Raw genomic sequence first — 27432 nt, forward strand, 5'->3', positions numbered from 1 at the left:
ACTTGTTTCCATGTACAAAGACTTAAAAATTCATAGCAACAATAGATTGTATTTACATAAAGGAGCCTACAAGGTGTTTTGGCCTCTCCACGGCATCGCCAGATCCACGTCTGCAAAGCTGCCGACTTGCTCAGGCAGCAAATAGTACTTTTTACTTCCCCTTGATCTACTAAGCCATTAGGGTGCATTCAAGTTGCATTTTCAAGGCTTTACAAATTCATTTAGACTTCTTGGACAGATTTAGAGATTTCAGGCAAAGAAAGAACAATTACAGTCATCCAGCCTGGCCTCCTATAAAATAGAGGCCAAGAATCCTCCCAAAATACTTCTACCCCAGACCCATAATGTCTGCGACGATGTCTGTTTCATAAAGATGAGTGGCCTTTCTCTGAAAATCACTAAATACTGCAAGAACTGCCCAATTCCAGTGCAGGTTGTTGCTGTGTATAACAATCCTCACTGGTGAAGCGTTTAAAAGCCAGAGCTTTTTGGATAGATCTCTATTCAGCCAAGTCTATATTCAGGGTCTTCCCCTTACCTCTGTCTGGTGTTTACTCCAAGGGCAGGCACAGAAGCACGGATTGCCAACTGCACTCTTACATCAGCCACAGCAGGAAAGTCTTCCAGATGCAGGAAGAACTGCAAGAACTGTTAGGAAGAACTTCTTTACCAAAAGGGTTGTTAGGCATTGGAACAGGCTGCCCAGGGAGGTGGTGGAGTCACCATCCCTGGAAGTCTTCAAAAGACATTTAGATGTAGAGCTTAGGGATATGGTTTAATGGGGACTGTTAGCGTTAGGTTAGAGGTTGGACTCGATGATCTTGAGGTCTCTTCCAACCTAGAAATTCTGCGATTCTGTGATGCCTTTGCTCCCAACACGTCCTTTTTTATCCGGTGCTCGTGTACCCTGACACATGCGACGTGCAGCCAAAGACACAACCCCAATACCTCCAACCAAAGAATTTTTGCTCTCTGGGCCGCCCACACCAGCTGATGTGAAGCACAGACTCAGTCTCAGCTGTGGTGGTTCCAGCTTTGGTCTCTGCACCTCACCCAGGAGAGCAGAGCGTGCTCCAAGCCAAGACAGACCCTAACACCAGCCCCTCTGTTGGATGCTCTTAAGTTTATTTTCCAAGCAGACATTCTCACAGGCACACCAACTTCAGCAGGATGCATTTCCTCTTCATTTAATTAAGGTTTTATTTGTCTTTCCTCAGACATCTAATAACTACTTTATTTATAAATTTATCTAATTAATGACGAATGTCTAATCTCAGCTTTAATTACCTTTGAAGCAGTCAAGAGCCTTAGGAAACCCAATCCAGCCATAAAGAGGCGGCCAGCAATACCAAACTTCCATACTCCACAATTAACTACAACATAACTCCTCAAACGGAAGCCCTGCTTTGCTATCCAATCCCTTAGTTTACACCTCTAATAAATAGTTTATAGGGTCACAAATCAGAACGGGATTTATGGGCAGGAGGATAAAGCCAGAAGATACTGAAGATGCTTCCTGCTGCCAACACTTGGGAGACCAAAAGGTGGTTGAAGCTACAGCAGTCTGACCACCATCCACATTAGCTGGGCTGTAGCACACTGAACACAGCGGAAAGGAAAATGCTGACAGTGCTAAGAGAGGTAGAAGCCTGTTCTTGGAAGACAGCAGGAAACTAGAACATGAAACCTTCCCAACGGTCTGATTCCAGAAAAGAAAAGGAACCGAAGTAGATGTACAGTCTCACCTCCTTCCTTCTGAGAGGAGTTATCACGATGACTTAATATGCTGTAATATCTTGGCTGGAGGACACATCCTGCCCAGCGTGACCCCAGCACACAGGATCAGCACATCCCGGTGGTACGCAGCGTGGGGTTCTGCCCCTTTGGTTGCCCTCTGGTGAAATGTCATTTCACATTGCAAAAGCTTTCTTTCTTTCTTTTTTTTTTTTTTTTAAATTCACCTTGCTGTTATTTGCCAAATCACAATACATCAAGGAATTGATTGAGCAACGAGGAGATAATCAGCGAGGAGCATCCGAGGCACGACAGCAACTCACACGGCACCTTTGCAACTGTCTGCAAAGGAACAGCTCGCCTAGGAAAGAATTAACATGCACACACGCACCAAACAGAGCAACCAAATGCGACACAAAACCATGCTGATGAGCTCCTCAAGATTAAACTACTTCTGCTTCTCCCTTTGTTGGACGTGGCTGCAATAAACTGGGGCCCCCCAGCTCTGTGCTGGACATTAATGTGTATTTCATGCTCCAAGCCAGAGCTGTGGGGTTTTTGCCCTTGGAAAAGGGTCAGATTAAGGCAAAATCTGCAGTAGGGGCAGACTAACCTGTTAATGGTGATGCATCCTAAAGCTGTAATGGGGTTTTATGGCATTACATAGGGCACAATAGCGAATTTGCTCACAGAACACTTTTTCTGCCATCAAGGTGGCTGCGATCAAAAGGTCTCCCAGAGCTTTGCATTTTAGGACTTATTCTAGGTCAAGAGCACTCAACAGAATGATTTTATAATTGGCATCTTCTATTTTATTAAAAAGAAGTGGTTTTTTTTCCAGTGCTCATTATCCCTTCCTGTCCATTTCTTTTGGAATATTTACATTTGAAATTTCTGCTCCAAAAAACAAGACAATGGCTTGGTCTTTTATCAGTATTTCCACGCATTTTTGTCTTCCTCAACAGTCATTTAAAATATTGCCTTTGTACAAGGGAAGATTTACAGTCAAATTTTTGAAGGCATTATCAAAGAAGAAAAAAGAATCTCTCTTCGATCTGTGCTGGACAGCAGCCTGGGAAACCTAAAAGATCTACTTAGGTGAACCCTTATATTCATATTTTGTAGAAGTTTTATTTAACAAACAAACACAAATTTAATCTGCCTCTGAAATTGTGTGTATTGCTAAGGACTTCGGAATATACAGCCTTTAATATCTGCCTTCTCTCAGTGATAGACAAGGCTATAATCACGTACTAAGAGATGCATTTTTTTCTTCAGTAAGCTATTAGAAATTAAATTAAATAAAATACCCTACCCCTCAACTGTATCAATTTGATTAGGAGTCTATGAAGCCTTCTTTGAAAACTCCTACAGCTTCTAAAAATACTACAGTGGCTGAAAGAATTAATCACTAAATACAGCCAAGAAACAAAGCCTCAGCTTTTGAGCAGCACTCGTCAGAGCAGTCTGGGATCTTCATATGGTTTTGAAGCCCGGGTCACCTGGGAGAGCTTCGTGCTTCCCTCCTGTGCTACCAGCACAAGCTGGGCGGTTTTCCCTGTTCCAGTGCAACAAATACGTACGTGGAATTGAAAAGACAGTTTCCGGGTGATAAATGTTCACCAGAGGGATACCTGACCTCTTTTCGTCAACTGAGAAAAATGGCTAAGGTGTTACCAATGGGAAAAACAAAAAAAACAAAACAAAACAAAAAAAAAAAAAAACACCCAACAAAGACCACAAGCAATTCAGCAAGAGAAATCCTAGTTTTGAAAAAAAAAAAATAATTCTTACTTTGCTTGGAAAATACCCACAGCCCCAGATGCCCCAAACCTTCAGACAGTTCTCTTCCATTTTAGTCCTTTGCTGAAAAGCGATTATGCTTCTTAAACTAGCCAGGTTTTAATCTACAGGACATAATAAACGATCAATAGAAAACAGACAGTATTTTAAGATTATAAAAAGGAAGATTTTATTTAAAAACACTTCCCATTAACTTCTTGTGATGGACAGCAAGGGTCCCACTGTTCTTGTTGCTGTACCACTGTAATTTTGGTGTAAGAATCCAGGAATAATCTCACACGTGAAAATCAACTTTTAATCATATTTCTCTATTTCTCCATAATATACTGCACCACGCTGGTAAGCACATTTAAGATTTTCCTGCAGTTTCTCATAACTGCAGCCAATTGAGTAAAATTAAACTCTACTTAGGATTAGCCAGATAAAATGCTCGGGAGCTGCAGAAAACAGCAGCGCTGGTGCAAGGGAGGAACACGCAGCTGCTGAGCTCTTGTCTACTAAAGACGATACCAAAGCACGCGTCCACCACTGCTGAATGCTTTGAGCACTTTTGGTGGACCACTCTTGTCAAGCAGCTGGGTTTTGGCAGCAATTGGAGTGGGCATTTAAGTCAGGTTTCATTCCAGCTTTTTCAAAGTGTTTCATTAAAACAGATAGGATTTAAATAAATGAATTCATCCCAAAGGACATCTGGACATCTGTTAGTACCAAAGTAAATTTCTGTTTAGCTAAATCCTCAGGCTTTCTCTATCAGATGGATAATCTTCGACATTTATATTCCCTCGCCATTCCCAGCCCCCCATCGCTTGGCACCTGCCAATCTTGGATGTAGGTTCTGCAAAGAGCCCTGCCCATCGCAGGACTATCTATCTGGACCTTGAAAGAGAATAACGGCCCAAATCCTGGAAGGTAACCTTCCAAACCCCAAAAAGTCAGCAATTTTTAAATGCAAGCAGATCCGTCAGAGCTGACTTGTACCATGCCTGGTCCAGCTACTGCAGAAGCCACCAAACTGCCTCAGACTAGTATATTTATCAGAGAAGCAGTAAATATTCAGTCTGAAAGGTATCAAAAATATAAAATTGTTAGTGGAACATTTCTCTCCCCCATTTAGATGGCACTTACTAAATTCAAGATGATGCTGGAGCATGTAATAATATGTCATTTACCCACATCTCATTCCTCTTTTCCACGCTGACTGTGTTTAAGGTCATCATTTCTACTGAAAATGATCCTTGAGTTAGTTAATTGAATAAAAGTAATTCAGATCTGGCAATTGTTAATAAATTTGAAGTCCTGTGATTTGGTTAATCTTTGGGACCATCAAGAGGCTAAGAAGTCACTTGTCTTTATCTCTAATGTTATTAAAGATGGAAACATCTACACTTTGCAGTATGAGGTTGCTGCATTAATGTGCAGTCATTTATGTTTCAAAGTGCAAAATGAGAGTGTTGGCATTCAGGAACGGCAGACGTGATGATTTTTAAATCAAGACAAGATTTACTAAACATGTCCATAACATTGTAACCGAGCCCATTTCAGGCCACAGAGGGGACATTTCACACTCCTCTGGAAGACTTACCCAAGCACTTTAATCAATGGCCATTCATGCAACCGCCTTTCAGAGGGATTTTTTTACTTCTTTGTTCCAATGGGGTAGAAGAGGAAGGTTGGAGCTGACAACAAGAAATCTGCAAATACAAGGGCCCAATGGATAAACACAGTCAACCTCAGAACGACGTTAATAAAAGTAGGGGGAGCAAGGAGGAGAGCACAAGTGCAAAGCCTTTGAGTCAGCTGCACACTCCAAACGAGATTTCTTTGCAATTAAATGATTAGTCTCAGAGTCTACTCTACTTCCCTGCAGTCTTAATCTATGGGTTTTCTTTCTGATGACCTAATATTTGTTTGTTTGTTTAATCTAATTGAATGAAATCATTTATCGTCTGTGGAATAAACATCTCACCATAACTCTTTACTGCAATCCAAATAAACTTCCCTCCTTTGTCTAATTTTACCAAGTATTTTATTAATAAGCTCAGTCTAAAACTGAGTATCCTCTACAGCAACACTATTTGGGAAGTTTATAAAGAGTTAAAACGATGTTACTACATGTGTTAATACTCTTAATTGGCAGTTGCAATCCTACCTATGATTTATAATGATGTTTTAACCATCTCTAACACCTACAAACCATGCATGCAATTGCTATTAAGCATTTGTTAGCCCTGCATAAATTACATACAACTACAGTCTTAATATGAAATATGATCAGTTTCCCTCTAAAGGTGCAATTTTCATTCTACATTCTTCTTCTATACACGGCACATGGAAAGTGCTTAAGTGCAGCAAAGTGCTGTTGTGTAGCGGGAGAAACAACACCATGAATCTGAAGAAGTGCAAATTCCAAGAAACAGCTCAATGACAAGCACAGAGAGGGGAGTGGGAAAGACAGAAATAGGGAAAGGTTTCTTGATAACATCTCTGCAGTTTTCCTAAGGCTAAGAAGAGACCGTAAGAAAATACCACGTCATTACTTTTTGTCGTCCTCTTGTATTTTAAAAGCCCCAAATTATCCAGGCAAAATAAATACATAAATAAATAAAATTCTCCAGCCAGCAGCACCACAACTGGCTCGCTGCAATACAGACTTCCACGTTGTCCTACCAGCATCCTTTATTTCAGGAAACGCGTGCTGGGAAGATCATTCCACCTCCAACGCACAAATCAAACTGTTGGCAGAGCTCGTGAAGAGGTCAATGAGACTGCTTACAGCAAAGCCAGGTGTGATGGTGCTTCAGCAACACGTGCGTTTGTCCAGGAGACGCTGAAGGAGGATGACCAACTGATTTCCATACTAAGTATCAGACTGCCACTAGCCAAGCCTGGCTGCAATCAGAGCAGCCTGGACCCAAACCAATGACCTCCTTTAAACGACTATGTCAATGCAATCCCCAAGTGCTATTGAGGCAGAGAGATATTTAATTAAAATATCAAGAATAAGAGACTCTTCCAGCTGGACAATTATTCAACACAGGACTGACTGTGCACTTCATTAAGAGATTGTTACCGGGACGAGACACGTCCATGTTATTGGAAATTACACCTTTAAGCAAAGTTCTTCCCAGCTCTGGGATTTGGTGAGAAGTGGTTGCTGGAACTGCCCACTGAAGGGAACCTCACTCCACATTTGGAGTCCAACGAAGCTCCTGAATGGAGGATTTTGTCATGGGTGCATCATTTGCTTCCAAATATGCGAAGTATTTTGCATACTAAAATGTTTACGTTTCCCAGCACAGAGCAGAAAAGGAAAATGCTGTTGATGCTCTCAGCATGGAACACCAGTGCACAAAGCCTGCTCCAATAACATCTTGCACAGACACCTGGAATCTTGTACTTTTCCTAAAATGCCACATTTTACTCTCTTTGGTCCCAACTACACCACCACCCCATCAGACACGCTTTCAAACTACTTAGCATTATCCCCGATGGAAGTTATTGACACCTTCAATTAGCCTGTCTGGATTTCATGTAAATATCTTCACGTCATTTCTTTTCAGATGAGCCTGGAAATTCTACAGGCTACAAATGTGTACAAATGCTCTAAGCTAATCTGGCGCATTTTGAAAGAGACAGATGTGTTCACACTCGATGCAGACTAGGTGACGTACACACACAGATAAACAGGAGTCTATGTATGGAAACGGGCACGTCTATTTTACGAACTAGATTGCACATCAAATTTTGCTCAACATACTTTGCACGATGCCACTGAAATGAGGATGACTGCAGACATCTGTATGAAGTTAATTGGCAAGTCTTTAAAAACATGACTTTACAAGCAAAAACAGTAATTATGGGGGCCTGATTTAGTGATTCCTAAGGTACCTATATTGAGTTTTAACATGAGTCTTAAATGAGTGCCATTTAAGAACATGATGGAAATTGGACCCTACTTGCCTAAAATATTTTAGGAGAGTTTCCCGGAAAGCAGAGCATTGGGATGGGTACAGTGGCAGGTGCAGGACGACAGACATTGAGGGGGTTTGCATGCATGCATTTCAGTTCTCCGAAGGAATCAACCTGTCTCTTTACTACATTTTAACTCATGGTGGGCATTTTTGTAGGGCTAAGTCTTCAGTACAGAGACAGGTGACCCAGCCAATAGTAACAATTCAAATCACAGGATAAAACACTATGAACTCAGGGGAGGTTTTTAGGCAAATGAGAACGTGTTTCACTACATCAGCTTGGACAGGACTGCCTTAATTCTGTTAGCCTTCAGCTCCAGAGGAGTGATTTCGTGGTAAGGCCTACTTTGAATTGGAACAGACAGGCTGCTTTCAATTCCCTTCTTTTAATCTGGCCTCATCCACAACGGCTCAAATAGAGACAGGAATCAGAAATCAAATGCTGCTAATAAAGCTAGCATGAATCTTTGTTTCAAGGGCTACTGAACTCAGACCTTGGCTTTTCCTTCCCCCCTCTCTCCCCACTGCTAGTAAACTATGAATAAATTAGCAATTGGAGTGTAATGGCTGGAGCAACTTCATTAATATACTGTCATCCTGCACAGAGGTATAACTTCTGACATTGAGACTCTAATGTCCTGTGAATTATTGATGGAAATATATACATTCAAGTTCCCATCCTCAACTCTTCATATGTGAAACATTTGATCGTCAACATTTGGCTGGTACATTAAAAACAGCATGCAATAAAACCCTTTCTGGATTCCTCAATGTTTTTCCACGTTTGTCTCAGTTTAACATGAACTTATTTATTTTAGCGTAGCACATGCAACCAGCAACACTGTTCCCCTAGCTGTATGCACGGAGCCACATACACAGCTAAGAAAAAAGAGAACTTAACCAAGCAAAAGTGCAGAGGGAAGATGACTGTCTCCCCATTTAACAGATCAAGAACTGAGACTTCAAAGGACTGACATGCCCAAAGCCTCACAAACTGTCTCTTTGATGCATAAAATGACTTTGAACAGAACCTGCACCTTTTCATATTCCACCCATGGCTTACCCATGACCACCTTTCTTGTCAGCCAGGCAAGCGCCCAAGTATAAAAACCCTCCAGGATGCAGTCAAGTTCCCTAATCATGGACCACATTAAATACTGTGGATTTAAGAGCCATGTTAACCATGAGCCACTGAAAAAAACAAGGCACATAGTGATAAGAGGCAACAGACACAAGTCAAGACACAGGAAATGTTTTCATGGGATGATTGCTCACAGAGTTTGTGGAATCTCCACCATCAGAAATATTCAAAATGGGACTGGATGTGGGCTGAAGGAATCTGACCTAGTTGAATTGCTTCAAACAGAATCATAGAATCATAGAATATCCTGAGTTGGAAGGGACCCTTAAGGATCATCAAGTCCAACTCTTGACACCGCACAGGTCTACCCAAAAGTTCAGACCATGTGACTAAGCGCACAGTCCAATCTCTTCTTAAATTCAGACAGGCTCGGTGCAGTGACCACTTCCCTGGGGAGCCTGTTCCAGTGTGCAACCACTCTCTCTGTGAAGAACCCCTTCCTGATGTCCAGCCTAAACCTCCCCTGCCTCAGCTTAACCCCGTTCCCGCGGGTCCTGTCGCTGGTGTTAATGGAGAAAAGGTCTCCTGCCTCTCGACACCCCCTTACGAGGAAGTTGTAGACTGCGATGAGGTCTCCCCTCAGCCTCCTCTTCTCCAGGCTGAACAGGCCCAGTGCCCTCAGCCGTTCCTCGTACGTCTTCCCCTCCAGGCCTTTCACCATCTTCGTAGCCCTCCTCTGGACACTCTCCAACAGTTTCATGTCCTTTTTATACTGTGGTGCCCAGAACTGCACACAGTGCTCGAGGTGAGGCCGCACCAGCGCAGAGTAGAGCGGGACAATCACCTCCCTTGACCTACTAGCGATGCCGTGCTTGATGCACCCCAGGACACGGTTGGCCCTCCTGGCTGCCAGGGCACACTGCTGGCTCATATTAAACTTGTTGTCTACCACGACCCCCAGATCCCTCTCTTCTAGGCTGCTCTCCAGCGTCTTGGCTGTTGGAAGCGGTTGGAATATGGATGACCGGAGGTCTCTTCCCACATCAATTACTCAATGAAAGGAAAATAAGCACCTGGAACTTTAAGGGTGAATTAGATACATACCTTAATGCTTTCGTGTAATTCTATCAGGCACCACTCTGTGTTTTCAGTGAGGAAACAAATCTGTAAATCACGACTGAATTTCTCCATGTGACGCCCTCATATGAAAGGATAGGTTTTCAAATGTGGAGTACCTCAAACTGGAACCTGAAATGCAAAAAGAAAGCTCTCAGCACTCAATAAGCTTAATTCGTCCAGAAATCTGAATGACGGGAGAGGCAAATAAACAGCAGATGAACTCTTCAGAAACAATACACAGCTAATTCTCAGTTAAATGAAAGATTCCAACTGATTTTAATTGAATATTTTATTGGATTTCTATTTGAGTGTATTCAAAATAAGAAGTCTCCCCAAATTGGATTTTTTCTTTGATCAGCCTTGATTCCATCTGACACACTCAACCTGGAATACCCAAATCCATTAATCCTCGCTATAGTTTCCAGTTGTTGAGGAGCTCACAAAGGCTTTCTCTCCCTTGCTGCCCTTTTTTATACTCTTCAAACCCTGTTCATAGGGAGTTTCCAATCTACAGAGAAGATTCATGACTTAGATGACCAAACTCCACTAACATTAGCATCTTTTTTTTTTTTTTTTTTTTCCCATAATACGACTAATAGTAGGAAAAGACTGGCCTCCATCTAACTGTCTATTGAAATTCTACACAGGCCACAGGAGTGCATCCGCACCACTGACAGTGTGTGGGACTGCCCTTAAAAGACAAGAGAGACGGGCAGGCGACGAGGGAAGATTTGCAGAAGACCTGGCTCCTACAAGCCCACCCTAACCCCCTGCTCAGGTCCTGCTGTGGGTGCTGGGACCCGAGTGGAGGCATCTATCAGCCTTCTCCCACAGCTGCACTTCTAAATGCCAGCCGTAGTACCAAATCTGTTTCTTCTAAGCATTTGGAATCTGAGCAAAGGTAATTTCCTTTCTTAGCCCTCAATTAAGGCATGAAAGACTGAGAATGGCAGCCTGTAGCTGTTCCCCTTCTGAAAACTTTAGTAGAAGGCACTGGGATCCTGCAGCTGCTGCTGGTCATTTTCCCTGCATCATTAACTTCTCTTCCCCTCTCATGCGGTGGAGTGGGATCACAGCTGAAGGGTTCAGTCAGATCAGAACTTTCTGATCTTGCTCTCTCTGTCCCTATTGATGTCACCATGGCAGGTACACCTGCTGATCAAAGCTAACAAGCGCGTGGCTCCAACATCACCAATTTGCTCCCATTCACAGCACTCGGAGGTGTCCTACTGGAGACTTTCCTGGCTAGGAGGAACGATGTTATTCATTTTACTCACAGACTACAGCACAGCCTTGAGATTTCAACCCAATGCAAAGCCTCCCTGAGGATACCCAAGCTCCAGAGTACCTTCTCTGTACTTTGCTATTTATCTGACTGAAGTACAGTGTTATTTACTGTTTGCATTGCGATGGCATTTAGAAGTCACCGTGATGGGCATGGGTACAAGCTGCTGTCCAGACGGATGAAAAGACAGCATCGTCCAAGGAGCTAATACTGCAAACAAAACGCTGAGGGGGATGGGAACAGACAACTGTGTTCTGACCACATAAAAGCAGGAAACAGAACTGATTGGCACAATGGCAAGAGAAAAATATCATCTATTTGTGCTTTTTGTGGGAAGAAAAAAAAAAAAAAAGGAATTTCAGGACAAACAAGGAGTCATTCTTAAAAAAAATACAAATCTCAACTCAGGGATTCACTTGGAAAAACGTCATTCAGCAGGTTGTGGAAATGTATCTTTCATGTTCTGCCTTATTTAACAGTACTAACTACTGCAACTTATTGCCACAGGATCTCATTAACCTATGAATCAAGATTTTTAAAAAAAAAAAAAATGCAACTTTATAGTGATTACCCATGCCTTCAAATTAATAAGGAGAAAAGCAATATTCAAGTATTTCAAAAGAGGGCTAAATCTTCTTATGTACATCAACCTTTTATTAATGGGTGCTGGAGGGAATATTTCCTGGTGGAGAAATCATCCTTTACCTACTGCAGCACTGAGTACACCTTGTCCTGAAGGAGGTGTTGGGAAGGAGAATATGGGAACAACTGGATCATTTGTGTCAGGCACAGGGGACATAGGGTTTGACACCCTTCCAGAGCATTGTGTTACACAGGCAATATGTTCTGGCATCAGTAATCTTCCTCTGAGACTGCTCCACGCAAAGCTAGAGCACATTGCTTGTACGTGGGTGGCCCCAGCACCCTGCTCTGGGTGTCCCAGCTTCAGCAGGAGCTTGGACCAGGCAGGCCCAGAGCTGCCTCCCAGCCTTAACCATGCAAGTTGTACAAGACAAAGCTTCTCACAAACTTCCTTCTGAAAAACTTGCTTTACTCAAAGCCTTAAGTCACTGTGAATGGGGAGGTGAAAAAAAGGCCTGGAAGCTCTGGGGGCAGGCATGAAGTGGGGAAGAAATACCGAGTGTACCAACAGGAAAACTTTACCTTGCTGCTCCTCACTACCACAGCTCTTACCAGAGAGGTTAAAGCCTTGTCCACAGCACGCTCTCCAGCTGCTGAGCATCCTTAAACATGACGAACACCAAGGGCACTCAGCACATCTCACGACCAAGCCTTTCTTCCCCGGAGCAGTTACCAAAGGAGCTTCTTGCACAAGCACCGATTACCCTTGAAATAAACAAGCAAACACATTACCAAAGAGACTTAATGTCGCAGTTTTAGAGCTCAGAGACGATTTACAATCCTGCAGTACCACACGGATGTTTTCAGAACAAAACTGAAATTAAACCTTAAGGTTGATTTACAGAACCAGGAAGCTGAATTTCTGAATGCTGCTGTCACGCATGAGATGTGCCCGGAGACAACTCAGGCCACGTTCAGGCTTGAGTTATACAGGAGTAAATCTGAGCAGCAGACAATCCTCCCCACCTCATGTCTGCGAAAAAAGCTGTGGAAAACCTCTCTCTGTTTAGTAATAACTCCACCTCTATCACCACAGGCCTCCCAGCATCTCTCCCTCTCATTTCTAAGGGCAGTGGCACAAAGATGGGATCTTCTGAGCTCAGCTGCTCGTTCCCACCTGGAATTCTGTGGGTTTGCCATCGAAACCACAGCGGCATCAAGCGCTGCGTCACACATGGGATTATTCTTCTGGGGAGCCCTGTGGCTCTCATCTGTTTTATTTACGATGTTTCTGGTAAAGCCTTCTTAGAGATCCAAAGCTGTATGAAACAAATAACAGGGTATGTGCTCTAAGCTGTTATCTGGAGCTCACAGCAAGGCTACCTACTGATTTGACCCTACCATTTTTTCCTGAGTTAGGCAATTTGGGCTTTGTACAGCTGCTTGGACACGCGACCCATTTCAACCATCAGCGGCTGCTGGCAGGCTTTCACTAGGTGACACGTTTTTAATACATCTGCTATTCTGTTAGCAGAAACCCAAACCACTTACAAAGCTAACGAGTACAGACAAACAGGGATAAAGCTATTTGAAAAGTAAAACATTAGCCAAAAAAAAGGAGTCTTAAAGCACCAGCAATGCACACTCCCTTTATCTACATGGTTGTCAAAGGAAATGCTGTTATTCAAAAGTGGTGGGTAATTGTCTGAATGTTTTCATCCTCCAGGACTTAAGACTGCACTGAACCACAAAGCCTTGCTTGTAGAGAAATGTATTGTAGTTGAAAAATACTGTCCCTTTAGTATTCTGCTGCGTGTACTCGTTTTGAGTAAAAGCAAGCAATCACGCAGTCTAGGAGACTGTCACTGATGAACCCTGAAATAGCCATTTAGCAGAAACCACAAGCAAAAGCAAAAATAAAGGTCATTTATTTAATTCTGAAATTTACCTCACTCCTTGCATTGTACTAAATACGCTATTAAGGATGGGGATTAATTGAAGTGGATGCACATCCAGCCAACCAGGGGAAAAAAAAAAAAAAAAACACCTTTTATTTGCTTCTAACCTTTCTTATTTTCATGACAATGTCTGCATTTTCTCTCTTTAAAACACAAACAAGTCAATGTAAGCATGGCTGGAAGGCTAAGATGATTATGGGATAATTCGTGTTTGCAAGACCAAACAAAATCAATTGCAATTGTTTAGGAACCAAGCACATTAAATGGTGGTGAAAAGATATTTGCTGGACTCTGACAACATGGCTTTTTTAAATCCCAACAATGAGAAGGGATAGACTGACAAAAACCCTTAGGAACTGGTTCAGAAATGTGCACGCTATCCTATCTGCAGCGGTAATGCAGGGAGTCATCTGTATCTGCTGCAGCTGAAATACAAGTGGATCTTAACAATATTTAAACAAAAAAGTCCCAATCCCTCCCCAAAAAATTGTATGAGAGATTGACTGGCTCAGGACGTCAATTTAATTCTCTGGTATACCAGATTAAACACAGAATTACTCAATTAACTTCGGATTAATTATGCCTCTCGGGTAAACATGCTACCTGTCATCTGGGCTAGCACAAGGTGTTGAGTCACGGGGTATCAGATCAAAACCCTCTCACCCTGACCAGAGGACTTCTCGTTGCCGATCAAACCCTTTATCTGCATTTTTAACCAACTTCCTCCACTGATGAGGTGCTCATGAACTGGAGTCACACATGCTCTAGGAGAAAAACTCCCCTCGGGTACTTCGTTATTTATTTTACGTTCCCAGGGGTTTCTGCTGCACGTACAGAAAACACTGACTCTGCCCTCAAGTTTGTAAAGCAAACAGATACAAACTTGCTGCTGCACTTTATTTTTTTTTTTAAATAAGAGCTGCTGGTTCTTAATGGGCTCTCAAGTAATGTGTCTTGGTTTAATTATTTATGACGATGCTTGATGGTCTCATTACTAGGTCATACATGACCTCTGGGTAGTGTCTTCATCCTTCCAGATTAATAAGTTATTGTGACACAAATAACTTTGGCAATTACTTCTTCTTTAGTGCCAGAGAGATATGTATTTTTTGCTCAGGAAAAAGGTCGATTTTAACAAACACAAATGTCCTTTAAAAACAGACAGTACCTTCACACTCGAGAGGCCAATTATTCATTCTTTATTCATTTTTTTTTTTAATCCCAGCTCCTGCTTTCTATGACTTGGGCGAGTTGTGAGGGTTATCTTGAGCAAGGTCCTTTAGATAATCTGCACAAAAAGCCTAAGGAGTCCTTTAACTCTTTGTCAAACCGTTGTAAACTCTGTGCAGTGTCAGGAAGCACCCCTTTTTACGGTGCTGACTTTTAGCCAAACTTAAGAATTAGTATCTTCCAGTACTTATCTTCAGAACTCCTTCATAGTATTGAATTCCCCACTCTTTAAGGACAGCTGGATTACAGAATATCTGCAGTGACAAACTGGAAATGACAAACTACTGCAGGAAAAGAAAAAACAACCACTCAAAACACAGATTAAGAAAAGTCAAAGTGTGGATCCAACTCCGCATTAATGCAGATCAAACTCTGCATTATTTCAGTGCAGAAACACTAAACAATATTACATACGTATGTAAGTATTTAGTTCCTCCAGTAGTTATCTAAATAATGCAAGGTGGGGTTCTACTGAAGCTGAACGGAGACAGTAGAGTGGAGGATTCCAAAATTAGCTCCTGAAACAAACCATTTTTTATTATTTTTTTCCCTGGTGGTAAGACTATGTTTTGAATTGAGATTTTTCACTTGACAATTTTCAGCTGACACAACCGCTGCCCCTCGGCAAAGGAAAGGATACTCCTGGCCGTGTCCTCTGAAGAGCAGAGACGTCTCCCTGGGGTGCTGCATTATTTAGGCACGGGGCATATTCATCAGAGGGCTGACAAAGAGGGATATTCTCTGTAAATTATTTTCACAGATTACTTTCAGCATCTGATCATCCCCTTTTGTGTCTTTGATTTTCCTTCTCAGAAGCAAACTGCAATTGGCAGGTTTCATGTTCAACAGTGATGAGTTCCTTCATCCTCTGAGCCTGACTTTGCAGGGCTGTCTCATCTGTCCCCTGCAGGACTGACTTTCAGGGCGATCCTTTTCAGGCAGGGCAAGCTCTTGATGCATCAAGCAACAATGCTCAAGATCATTCTAAGAAAAGCATTCACGGAAAGGAAGCGGAGCTGCATTCCCAGGCAGCCGGCAAAACTTCTCATCTACTCACAGGACAGAGGTCAAGGGAAAAAAAAATAATCTTTAAAAACACGTCTTTAGTCTGACTTTTCCCATCTCTGGCCAAGAGCTCTAAGGCAGGAAGGAGGTGGTTATTTAGCTGGAGTGCTTGAGGCTTCACCTACCCCAGGCACCTCTGAAAATCTCACTCATCGCTTTCCTTTGGTGTTAGTTCCCATTCCTGTGGTTGTTTGTCAATCTATAGAAGCCCATCATTTGGAGTTAAATTCTCACCTAGCATGAAAATGATTCAAGATTACACTCAGCAAGAAATGCCTTCAGGGGGAAAAAAAGCACAAATCCACTAGAAGAAAGACGATCCATAACTGAGTCAACATTCAATTGTGATTATGAATGCGCTAAAATGCTGACCACCCACACTGGTCTGGGGAAAAAACAACAATAACGATGAAAAAACATCAAACCACCACCACCACTACACAAACCAGCTTGGGAAAACCCACCAAAAGCATTCAGCAGATTGGGGTGAGCCTAGAAATGTGGTTTCTATTTCTGTCCGCATTTTGCCAAGTTCCCTCCCCTACCTGTTCTCACCTTTCGTCCTACTGGAGCAAGGCTTTTCTCAACCAGTTATGCTGATTTATGCTGTGCCAGCAGCTAAGCACATGGAGCACAAATCACACCCAGAGAATCCCCAGGAGATGCTCCCTATTGAAAAGGAACTGGCACGAGACACCCATGATGCGTGCTGACCTCTGCTGAGGCTGGTTTATCAATAACAACCTTTAAATTTTAGGCAAAGCACATGCAGAAGTATGCTGGGAAGTGTTTAACACGGCTCTTCTCACCAGTGCTTGCTCGGTAATGGCATGTTCCTTGGGGAGCTGAGCACAGAACCCCACAGGAATCCCCGCAAGCTCTTCCATGGTGAGCAGCATCTAGCAAGTTAATAAGGTTTTCTCACATTTATAACAATAGGCATTTACCAATTGTGAAATACTTCTGAAAAGGCTGCCTTGGTCTATTATTTAAGATTACAGATGCTGCAAAACCAGCAACACGTCAGGAAATATATTTTGTTAATGTGTTTATTTACCTGAGAGACTGGAAGTGCCCCCTCAAGACCATGTCAGGTCTTAAAAGTTTTTATTAAAATCAAACATAAAACCTTGTCGTTATACTCATCATCTAGTCAAGCACTTAAATGGCTCCTGGGGGGGGGCTGCTCTAGCCTGTTCTACACTTCATACCATAAATTCAGCAGAAATGGTCCAGAGACTTGCTTTTTTCCTCCACTTTTAATTAACAGGGGGTGGGTGAGTGGGTGAGTGTTGCACTCAGTTTACACAGCTGCCCAAAATACATGCCAACATAGCAGCTAAAATTAACCAGTTGTCAAAACTAGTTATTGTCTTGAAGAAGAATAAAAACAAGAGTGAGATTCTAGAAGAAAAAAGGAAAAAGAGCATGAAACAACAAAGCTCTTCTCCTCCACTTTCCAAACTCATTTAAAAAGCTGATCTCAAGCTCAAGACCCCGGCATTGGAATCCCTCCTTTCCCTGATTTTCACAAGGCAGATGTGATGCCAGGGGTGAGTGGCACAGCACCAGTCATTTCCAGGGTTTCCTTGCTCCCATCCCATTGAGCAGTTAAAAAAAAAATCAGCACACATCTTGGATGAGGACTCAGGAGCAAAAGTAAGTTCAACTGGGGAATAACCATTAGATGAAAACCCCTGGTTTGGAGGTCTGGGGAACTGTAACACCCTCTGTAACGTTCTCCATATTATCTCCAAATTACAAGTGTTTTTGCAAAATGTGCTTCAGCTCTTTAATTTTCCAACAGTAATGATGAAAAATTCCTTTCAGACTTTCAACTTGACGATCGCAGATCAATCCCTCAAAACTCCAAGGCTATGACTTGCATCCCTTCAGATATGTTTCCATTAAAATGTAGTTTCCTGGAGGATTAACAACACGTAGAGCTCATCTAACAGCTACATCACCTAATACATACCAGAGAGAGAGATGTGAAGAAAATGAATACTTGGGTTCCAACTCCATCAAAGATTAGTAGGACTTGCCAAACTGAGTCCCTGCTCACTTCTGTCTTAGCTATATCAAAAAGGGATATATGCATTTGAAATGTGCTTCTCATTTGAAAAGCTACTGTAAAAACGTACCTGGGTTCGTCTTGTTACTGCCACTGACATAAAACTTGTCCAAAGGGCCATCCTGCACAGGCAACTTGGGGCCTTCTCTCAGGAGCACGTCACAACAGTCAGATGACGCCGTGATTTACTTGACACGCAGTCTGCCTCCCTGTAGATTTTCAACTCGTAATAATGGCCTGCTTGTGTTCAGAAAAATCCGATGTTTGTCGAAAGGTTCTGCATATCGCTTCCATTTAGACCTCGATTCAGCAAAGCGTTTCAAATACGCTTACCTTTAACATATGGCTAAACCCCACTGAAGCCCTTCATACACACTTAAGTGCTTTACTGAAGAGGACTGGAAGTGAGCACATTTGCAAAGCAGAGATACAAGGTGGGCACTAAATGGGTCTAACTTTCTCCAACACCGCAGAATTATTCAGTCTGCTATTGTAAGCACAGCCAATTCCTCATTACACCATGACATAGAGGAAGTCTGGCTTCCAAAACCAAGCCCAACTATTTTCTCAAGCTCTGGGGGAGCCTCTGCTCGTTGGTAAAATACAAGAGACAACACACGGCCGAGGGACATTTCCTTCCCATCCAGCCCAACTGCTGGTGTAAGTTTTTTCAGGGCACAGCTGACACCCCCCCAAGAAAAACAGAGCAGGGAGACACTCGAGCCACATCAGCCACAAACTAATCCCTGCCAGAACTCAAAGCAACAGAGTCGTGTCAGCACAACACTGTGTCTAGATTAATTAGCTTTGCTGAGAGGCTGAGCTAATTAGCCCGCGCACTGCCCTACTACCCACTATATTGCTTTTAGACAAATCAGCCTGCTCTAACCTGCTTTCCACGACGCAGATACAACCTAGAAGACATATCCCCTAGCAGAGTTTGAAGCTAACATGGTAAGAAAATTGTACGAGGGGCTTCACGGAGTGACCTTTTCCATGCTAACAGGACAATGATTACTACATCCCAATCAGCAGGGACAAACAGGAACAAAATGTCCTTGCAATAACGAATGCAGCGGATAATAACAGCATTGATTCCAGCAGGAAATATTAATTCAGGACATTCAGATTTCAGCCATTTTTAGCACACCCTCCTCTCTCACCCTCACCTCTGCTATCTCCCCGACTGTTCGTGCTGCTTAGCCCGGGTGTTCTTTGCAAGTCTCAGCGCTGCTTTGCAGGACAGATGAAAGGTTCATTTACATGCCTGTAGCAGCTGTAGTGGAATTAATATTGGTCTCATTATCTTAGCTTAGGATGTACAAGCCACCGGTTTTGCAATGCATACTGATGCAATAAAGAGGGGAAGAAGAAGGCTGGCTATTTTCACCACAAATGATTTTGTAAGATAAAGCAAAGAGTCGAGGAAATCCTAGAAAGGAGAGAGTTAATATGGAGTAAAACCCCAAATGCTAACAGCACCTAATGCAATTAATCAAAAAAAAAAAAAGTTAGTTGTGGAAGTATGCAGTCTGTGCCGTGGTATTTTTAATTAAAGGTAGAAGAAAAGTGAAATCATTTCATCCCTCGTAAAGGTAGGGCCTGGTTTTGAAATACCCTTTTCCATCCATCTACAACACGGGCATTACCAACGCCAAGACTTAAAAATTCAGGAGACTATTAAAGAAGAGATTTTTCAAGAAGAGATTTATCAGTTGCCACTGTTTAATGAGTCTGTAGGGTTCGCTTAGGTCAGCTTCTTCCAACTTTTCTCCTAACATCACACAGGAAAAAATCACTGCCTTGGGAGGGGGAAGTGTCCACGAACATCAAGTAGTGTGGACATTAAGAAAACGAGTATCATGGCCCTGCTCCTTAAATAGCTGTCAGCACTCAACTACTGGAGGAGAGGGAAGGGAACGGGGTGTTTTAGTGGACTTCAGGAGCAACACCTTACCTCTGCAATCCTTTGCAAATCATCTGCAGCCAGCACTGCACGCAGCAGCATTGCCTTCCAACACAGCTCCTACGACTGGGGAGCAAACAGCATTTTCCTGTGCTTAATGCAGAGGAACATCTCAAGGAAAACATCACAAAGCAAAGCGCTTCAGCTAAAATGAACTGAGATTTTCCTCATTCCCTAATTATGATGCTACCTTTGGAGATCATAAATAAGGCCTGATTCACAGCACGTTCAAGTCAATCTCCTCATTGATTTCAGTGGATCTGGAGCAATCCCATCAGTATGCTGAGGAACACCTAACTAAATAGGATTTAAAGCTGACTGCACAATGAAGAAATGTACCAATTGTTTAATGATTGATGAGGGAAAATGTCAGACGAATTATCTGCCAAATGATACTGGGTATCTGTCCATCTGTTACAGAATTTTTCCAGGTAACAACAGAAAGAAATTAATTACATCGAGTTCATATATAGCAGTATTCTAAATTGGGAAGCTCGGCTCTTTTCATAAGCGAGTCCAGCATCATTATCCAAGTACAAAAACTGAAGTGGTAGTGGAAAGGTGGTCACAAGCCCTAACTTTAGAGTCACCTGGTATATGCATTGGCAGGCTGGTCGAACAGCAGAGACAGACAAAGGTGTGATGGGCTCCCGAAGCAGTTCAAAAACCAATTCTTCTGCAGAGGCTCTGAATTACAGAGAAAGTTCCCTATCTCCCATTGATGGTACCCAAAATGAAGTGAGACAAATGCTTCCTCAGGTCATCCAGCAGTACACTGTAGCTGTGCACATCCCCAGAACTGATTCGTGTCTTTCTCAGGTCCTGATTTTTCATGCAACTCCAGTTGCCTCTGCTCCAAACACACCGGTGTGTTAGATCAAAGTGAGCCTGAATTTAATACCATTCCCATTTCACTAACACTGGAACCACATCACTTATTACTTTTTTCTTCAATATACTTTTTGCCTCCAAGTTAACTGTTCCCTCTCTACCCTGCTTGTAAAGAAAAAGCATGTCTTTTACACTACATTCCAACTCTACTTTCTCTAGAAGTTCCACTTACCACGCACATCTTCCATCAAAAACCTTTGACTCCCCCATCTATTGGGATTTCTCACAATGAGAAAAGATGACGACAAATTAAGCAATGCAGCCTGAAGACAATAAAGTTCATGAGATTTGGAATGCCTCCCACCATGCCCCGATGACGCTCTGTCAAATTAGCAGAACGTTTTTCTGAACAGTGACTGGGTTAAAGCTAAACCACCCTGAGCACAACCCTGCCCTGATTTACTCTTGGCTTTACTTATGGCATTTTACCTCAGCCATTTCATATGGCAGAGACAGCCTCATCTCTGCGTGACACTAGGATTTTGAAATGTTCAGGGGGATTTCTCCATTTTGTCTCCAGCCAAATACTCTTGGTGTTTTTCATAGCCAACAACATTTCTCCAAAAGAAACCAAAGTGGTAATTCAACCTATCATAACCTACTACAGTTGCTCCTCATTTTTAATTTATCCTTCTCCTTTGACTCCAGAAGACAATCCTTTACAGACAATGAATCATTCATGGGATATGGAATGGAGAGGTGGAAAGCAACACAGTGAAGAATGATTAGGCAAAGCCAGAACCGATTATGTCACTGGGCAGGTTCACTCCTGCTGGGTATGGGACGTCCAAATCACTCAGGGAAGATTACAGACAGCAGATTTTCGGCTTATGGCAGAGGGCAAGGGCAGCTTAAGTTAAATTTGTAGGGTACCCATTCTGATAGGAAGTGCCGAGATAGATGCCTTGAAAGACACAAATCATCCTGATCATCTCTCTTCCAATACTGCTATCGTCTCTTTGATGGACCTTCTCTCAGAGGCCTCTACCAAAGAACCACACCAGATACTCAACTGTGTCTGCATCAGGGCAAAGACAATCCTAAATCAAGCAAAGACAATCCTAAAGGAGGTAAACAGCTCTAAGCCCTGGCTGCTGTGGAGTACCAGTTCTCTGTGAACTAACCCTAAATTACGTACATAAGGAAAGACCACAGATTTCAAAGGACAAGCCAGAGACTGTAATGCCAAATAAATCCTAGTGGATTTAGGATGGCATTTCTGTACCAGAATGCAGCTTCCATGGCAGTTTGTGACATGCATGTTTTTCTACAGCAAATTCCGTGTCCGTATGCTGAGTTTCTGTCAGTGGTTAGCAGAGCTAGCAGTGAGCTTAAAATGCTGCTTAGCTGGAAGCAAGCTGCTGCTTTAAGCCTGCTCACACGCCTAACGCTGGGAATGCCTTGGGCTTTGGGTAAGTCTCTTCCAAGCATCATTCCAAAATATGATGCACCTAAGGAACACTGTGTAATATCTGTTTAATTGGAAAGAGGTCTATTATTTTCAATGAGTTTATTTTGAGTAAGGGGATAATGATTACCAGAAGATACAAACCTATATGTTGAAGATGAACTAATTTCAGAAAAATGGTGATTGGAGAATTTACAGGTGAAGGAGACTGAAAAGATTCCTCCTGACGTTACTTGCCTTTGGATTAAACCAAGAGCAAGGATGAAGTCCGAAGTACTCAAAGTAAATATTGGAAGTCCCTAAGTTTTTTCCTCTGTTCATAACAACATAGTCCCTGTCTGCCAGCGTATCGTTCTAACACACACAGATAGTCACATACTAACAATGCTGCTAAATGGGAAAAAAAACACACCCGTAAGACCAAAGACATGTCAGTAACTGTCTGTAGGCACCATCTGCCACCAAGCTCTTTTCATAAATCCATCTGCTGTTAATGTTTTTCTTCCCCGGACCTGTCCGGTCAAGTCAGATGCACTGAGAATCCAAAGGCTGAAAAGGTCAAGGGACAGCTTTTGCTCTCTTTAGGTGAGGTGTTTCTCTCTTTCCTGTTTCGAAAGCAAAGATCACCACTGTTAAAATCTGGATCATATGCGAAAGCAACACGGGCCAAACAAGCTGCATAAAACGATAAAAGATTTGTGCTTTTTATTCACAGTTGAAATTCAGGATCTGCAGTGAGTACTGCTGGTGTTGTTGCACTGGGAAGGGTTTGGGTTGGGTTTTTGTGTTGTTTTTCCTCTTCAGAGAAGAAATCGATGGGGAAAGATAACAGGTGAGGAGAGAGAGAAGAGCAAGGAAGGAGGTGAGGGAGAAAAAATATATACTGCCTGGTCCTGCCATGCCAAATCCAAGAGATGCAGCATCACAGACGAAATACGGCTTTTGTCAACTCAGTTCACATCATCTGAGGAACTCGCGTAGCAATGCCAACAGAGAAAGTTTTGCTGGCATATGCTGCACGCTGCATGGAGAACCTGCCAACAGAGTTTTACAGGAATAATTACAAAAACATGTATGTCTTTGTTACTCTTCAGCTCCTGAATCTCAGAGCTCACACATTTTACCCCTACGGCTTTCCCTGTTACCTCCAGACACAACCGAGGAACACAGAAAGTGAACTATGACAAATTCAAGGGAGTTTAGTTTTCTCATCTGATTACTGAATCCCTATTCCTATAAGATTTCGCAGCAAGGCACGGTAAGTCTATAGCAGTAAAATAACCGCAACCACCTCCCAGTCTCCTGTAGCAATTCACCATCTTCACAGCCATTTTTGGATGAGTAACTTGAGGTATATGGAAGCTAGATGCCCTTCCAACACGCTTGTCCCCGCGGCGAGGCAGTGGCACACAGAAGAGCAGTACCCTCATACCAGAATGATGACCAGTCAATAATTAAGAGCCTCGTAAAAGGTGGTTCTAAAAAATTAAAGTTACATGAGAGGATAATTTCCAATTAAGGTAGCACAGCCTGATTTCGGTTACAAGATTAACTTAGTTATGAACAATTATTTATTTTGAAATAAATTCTGGCATTTCATTTAGCAATGTGTAGCCCTTAAAACCTAACAAGGTATGACGATTTATACATTTTAAGTCATGTTTTCCAGAAGTGATACAAATGTACACCTCAGTAGGCTGGATCTCAGCAGCTGCCAGCTCTGGGTGCAGTGCTACGTGTAAGAGCAGAGAAGTGGTGTAGTTATTGTGAGCTCTGCGACGTTTTCATAGCAGTGCATGTGGAATAGACTAGTACAGCCTTCTTGTTTATGAACTAATCCTGTTGCTAGTAATAGGATTAGCATCAAGAACAGATGCAGAGTAATTCATAGTGCATTTTTTCCAGATACAAAACTCTGCAAAACAGTTCCTCTAACAGTAACAGGAAAGATAAATTCATGCCTAGAGTTATCTGAAGGACAATGAAAACAGGCATCCTTCCTGTGTGCACTTAGTCTTAAAGCATTTACACGAGGCAGAACACCAGGATGGGGACAAAGTGGATGCAGTCATTGTTACGCTACAATGGCAGGTGCCAGAAGACTAAAATGTGCCACAGAAAAATGCTTCTTTCTTAAAAGAGGTACTTTGTTAAGGTATTTTGGGATGCCTTTGATATTGACTATCTTCAGGCTGCTTAAAAAACACATCTTGAAACGGCATTTCTATTAAAATATGTGCACCTATAATACCTGTACGTAACTCTCACTTGCAGTCTGCTCTCTGAAATTTCTCCTGTCCTCTGCTTTGAGAAATTGTTGACCAGTAGGCTTATGTCATGTATTCCGTGGTTTCACACAAAAGACAGAAATCACAGTTTTCAAAGACTTAAATTTTTACCTAGTATACACATGAAAACTTCTCAGATTTCACCTTAAAAGCTTAGATTTCTCATCTCCCTCCTTTTCTACATGATATCAAAAATCCATGAGCCCAATTGTCTATTCAACGGGTTTTGAATTGCTTCACTTGCTAAAACAGATTGATAGACCTCCACTAGTGGAGAAAATCTAGTTCACAAATTTATTCCTAAGTGCAGAGGCACGCTGTAATTACCTTTACATGCAGTGAGTAAAGCCCAAGCGGTGCCAGGCTTATGTTTTCTACAAGAACAATAAAATCCTACGGACCAAGACATGGGTATGGTGGTATGAGGGGCTGACATGAAATTAGAAATAAACAAATAGAAATAATAATTCATCCCTTTTTCGTTTGCCTCCCAAGTTTTACCAATGCATCCTAAAGCTTTTGTCTGAGGATCATGCAAACAACAATTAGCATTTTTGTGGTTTTAACTGCAAAATAACTTTGTCATGGAATTACTGCTTCCACTGTGGCTCCAAGGAAACGCCACTGAACAGAGGTTTGGCTTAATAATGATTACAATTTTAAGAAAAATGATTACAAATTTAAGCAAAATGAAAGTTGATTTTAATATGTCATTTGGGTACTAACAAAACCAATAAAACAAGGGAGCATAAAGCTGGAGAAGGTATTGCTTTTGGATGAGCCACATTCTAATATAAAACATCCCTTCAGTTTTGTTATAAACCAGGTACAGCGTACAGGAAGAGGCAATCATTTTGATTCTCTAATTTAATCTCCGATTTCACACCACAATGCCTAAGGACGGTGAGCCAGCCAGGCACACTGTCAATAAATGGAAATTGAGGTCAAGTTATCTCTTAGGGAATTTGGGTTCGGATACAAACCCTGTAGATTGGAACCACAATCTCATGTTACTATGCACATTTTTGCTAAAGAAGTAATAAATAATACTTGGTATTTCCAGCATGCTCCTCATTGAGCAAGGTCTGTGATACATTAAGTGAATTTTAATTAATTAAGCCTTCTGTGGGCAGAGAATTACAAATATTTTATGACTTAAATCAGATTGACCATCGATAATTACATTAAAGAACCTCAGAGAGGACCCATCTGAAATTCAAGTCCGTTGGGGTAAAGACTGCGCATATGGTAGTAAAGGACAAAGCTCTGAAGAACCAGAAATTTAAATGTAGCAGATAGAGAGAGGAGAAATAATACATTACCCTTACTTACAGATGAAGAACTGATATGCAGAGACAGAAGGCAAGACTGTAGGGGGAAAAAATTATGCAAGGAGCACAAATTTCTAACTTAGCGTTTCAAGTTTCTGACTTAGTGTTTAGGAATCTGATAAGTAAGATTCTCAAAAGTGCTGCGCAAACACGAAATGCAATAAATGCTAAGCACTTACCAATTCTGAAAAATCAGACCATGTATTTCAGGCTTTCTGTGCAAGCTTCTATTTTTCCATCCGCTCCAGCCAAGTGCCATGTCAGAAGCCAGGCAGTCTGCCTGTCATGAAGTTTTCCTGAGTGACAGATAATGACTTCTCGACATCACCTTCCATTATAGACTGGCTTCAAAGACGAATGCCTCGTAGTTTCGGGCCTTTCAGGAGTCTGAAACTATTCACAGGTAGCATCTGCGAATAAGGAATGACCCACTTCAAATTTACTTACCACACAAAATGAAGAATAGCACAATACTCAATAGAGTTGTCATTTATAAAAATATTGGTGAGACCTGGTCATTCAGCTCCTTTTTATTTTTATATTATGTATTCTTAGCATATACTCCTTTTTTAAATTCTAAGCATTTTGTTTAAAAGCACTAGCTTTGTGAGAAGTTGGCCTCTCAAGCATTGAGATTCTTTGATTCAAAGATATATTTTATTCTCTGGAGGGATGCCACATGTGTTCATTTTTCAGTTATTAATTTTTGCTAACAGTTCAATCTCTGCAAGATCAAAGATAGTTTTTCTATTTAGGTCAGTCATATTTTTCCCAAAATGAGCCAAATGAAAGTTTATGCATAGTGCTATTAAAATAAAAAGTCTTTCAAGACATTTGCATGCTCTGTACAAAAAAATGAGTGGAAAGAAGTGTATTATAGAATTTGTACATTTGTTCCAGTAAGACGAACTTTCCCAAATAAGGAATAACCCCAAACCAAAAGGTTTGTACAATCCTGCTTATACAATCTAGTGTTGGTCTAGACTCGTCTTCTTATTGAGCAGGAAATACTAAGTGATGATCCTTCCCTTAGCCCCCCTTCACACCTCTACTCATCATGCTTTCCCGATCTTTTCCCCAAAAAGCTTCTAGAAGAATTCCACAGAACAATGAATCATTTGCCTCCCCATCTCAGTAGGTACCACAACTCTAATTCTGATAGTAGCAATGCCAGTAACAGTAGCATCCCAAAAGCGTGAAAGATTTCAACGAGTTCAACTGCAGTATTGCCCCCAGAGCTGTCCTAACTCCACATCAAATCCAGCAAAATGGTTATTTATTTATTTTCCAATTTTACACCCAGCCCTTGTCAATATGCAGTTACCTCAACCTTTAACCACATTTTTTCTTTATTTTTTTTCAGGAGCAGTAAATGCACTAATTATTCACATAAAAGTTATGCTGGGTAGTCTTTCTGATGTTGTAATGCTGTAATGCTGTCAATTTATTAGGTTGTAAACTTAGAGAGAGCTCAATATTACAGACTTTTTAAGGTAAAAAATGAGCATGTGCTATTCCAGTAATTTTACACTCTGCATACACACTACAGAATGAAAAAAAAAAAAAAAAAAAAAGAAAAAAGAAAAGGTATTTAATCCTGTACTTCATAAGAGATGAGCACAGAATACTGTCTCGTCTTTGGGGTG

The 27432-nt window shown here is 41.8% G+C and overlaps 1 protein-coding gene across 2 annotated transcripts in view; it reads right to left on the minus strand.

Annotated features, from left to right (window-relative positions):
• The window catches only part of LRRTM4 (leucine rich repeat transmembrane neuronal 4), a 318997-nt gene that overhangs the window by 205419 nt on the left and 86146 nt on the right, over nucleotides 1-27432 (minus strand). For both annotated transcript variants that reach the window (XM_072027198.1, XM_038167060.2), the window contains 7 exons: nucleotides 25966-26196; nucleotides 17973-18111; nucleotides 12753-12894; nucleotides 12188-12340; nucleotides 9694-9837; nucleotides 5120-5228; nucleotides 539-648 (listed from right to left, as the gene is read on the minus strand). The gene's annotated coding sequence lies outside the window, so the exon portion shown is untranslated. The remainder of the gene's footprint in view (nucleotides 1-538; nucleotides 649-5119; nucleotides 5229-9693; nucleotides 9838-12187; nucleotides 12341-12752; nucleotides 12895-17972; nucleotides 18112-25965; nucleotides 26197-27432) is intronic.

Source organism: Anas platyrhynchos, chromosome 23 (genome assembly GCF_047663525.1).
Source record: "Anas platyrhynchos isolate ZD024472 breed Pekin duck chromosome 23, IASCAAS_PekinDuck_T2T, whole genome shotgun sequence".
Lineage (NCBI taxonomy): Eukaryota > Metazoa > Chordata > Aves > Anseriformes > Anatidae > Anas > Anas platyrhynchos.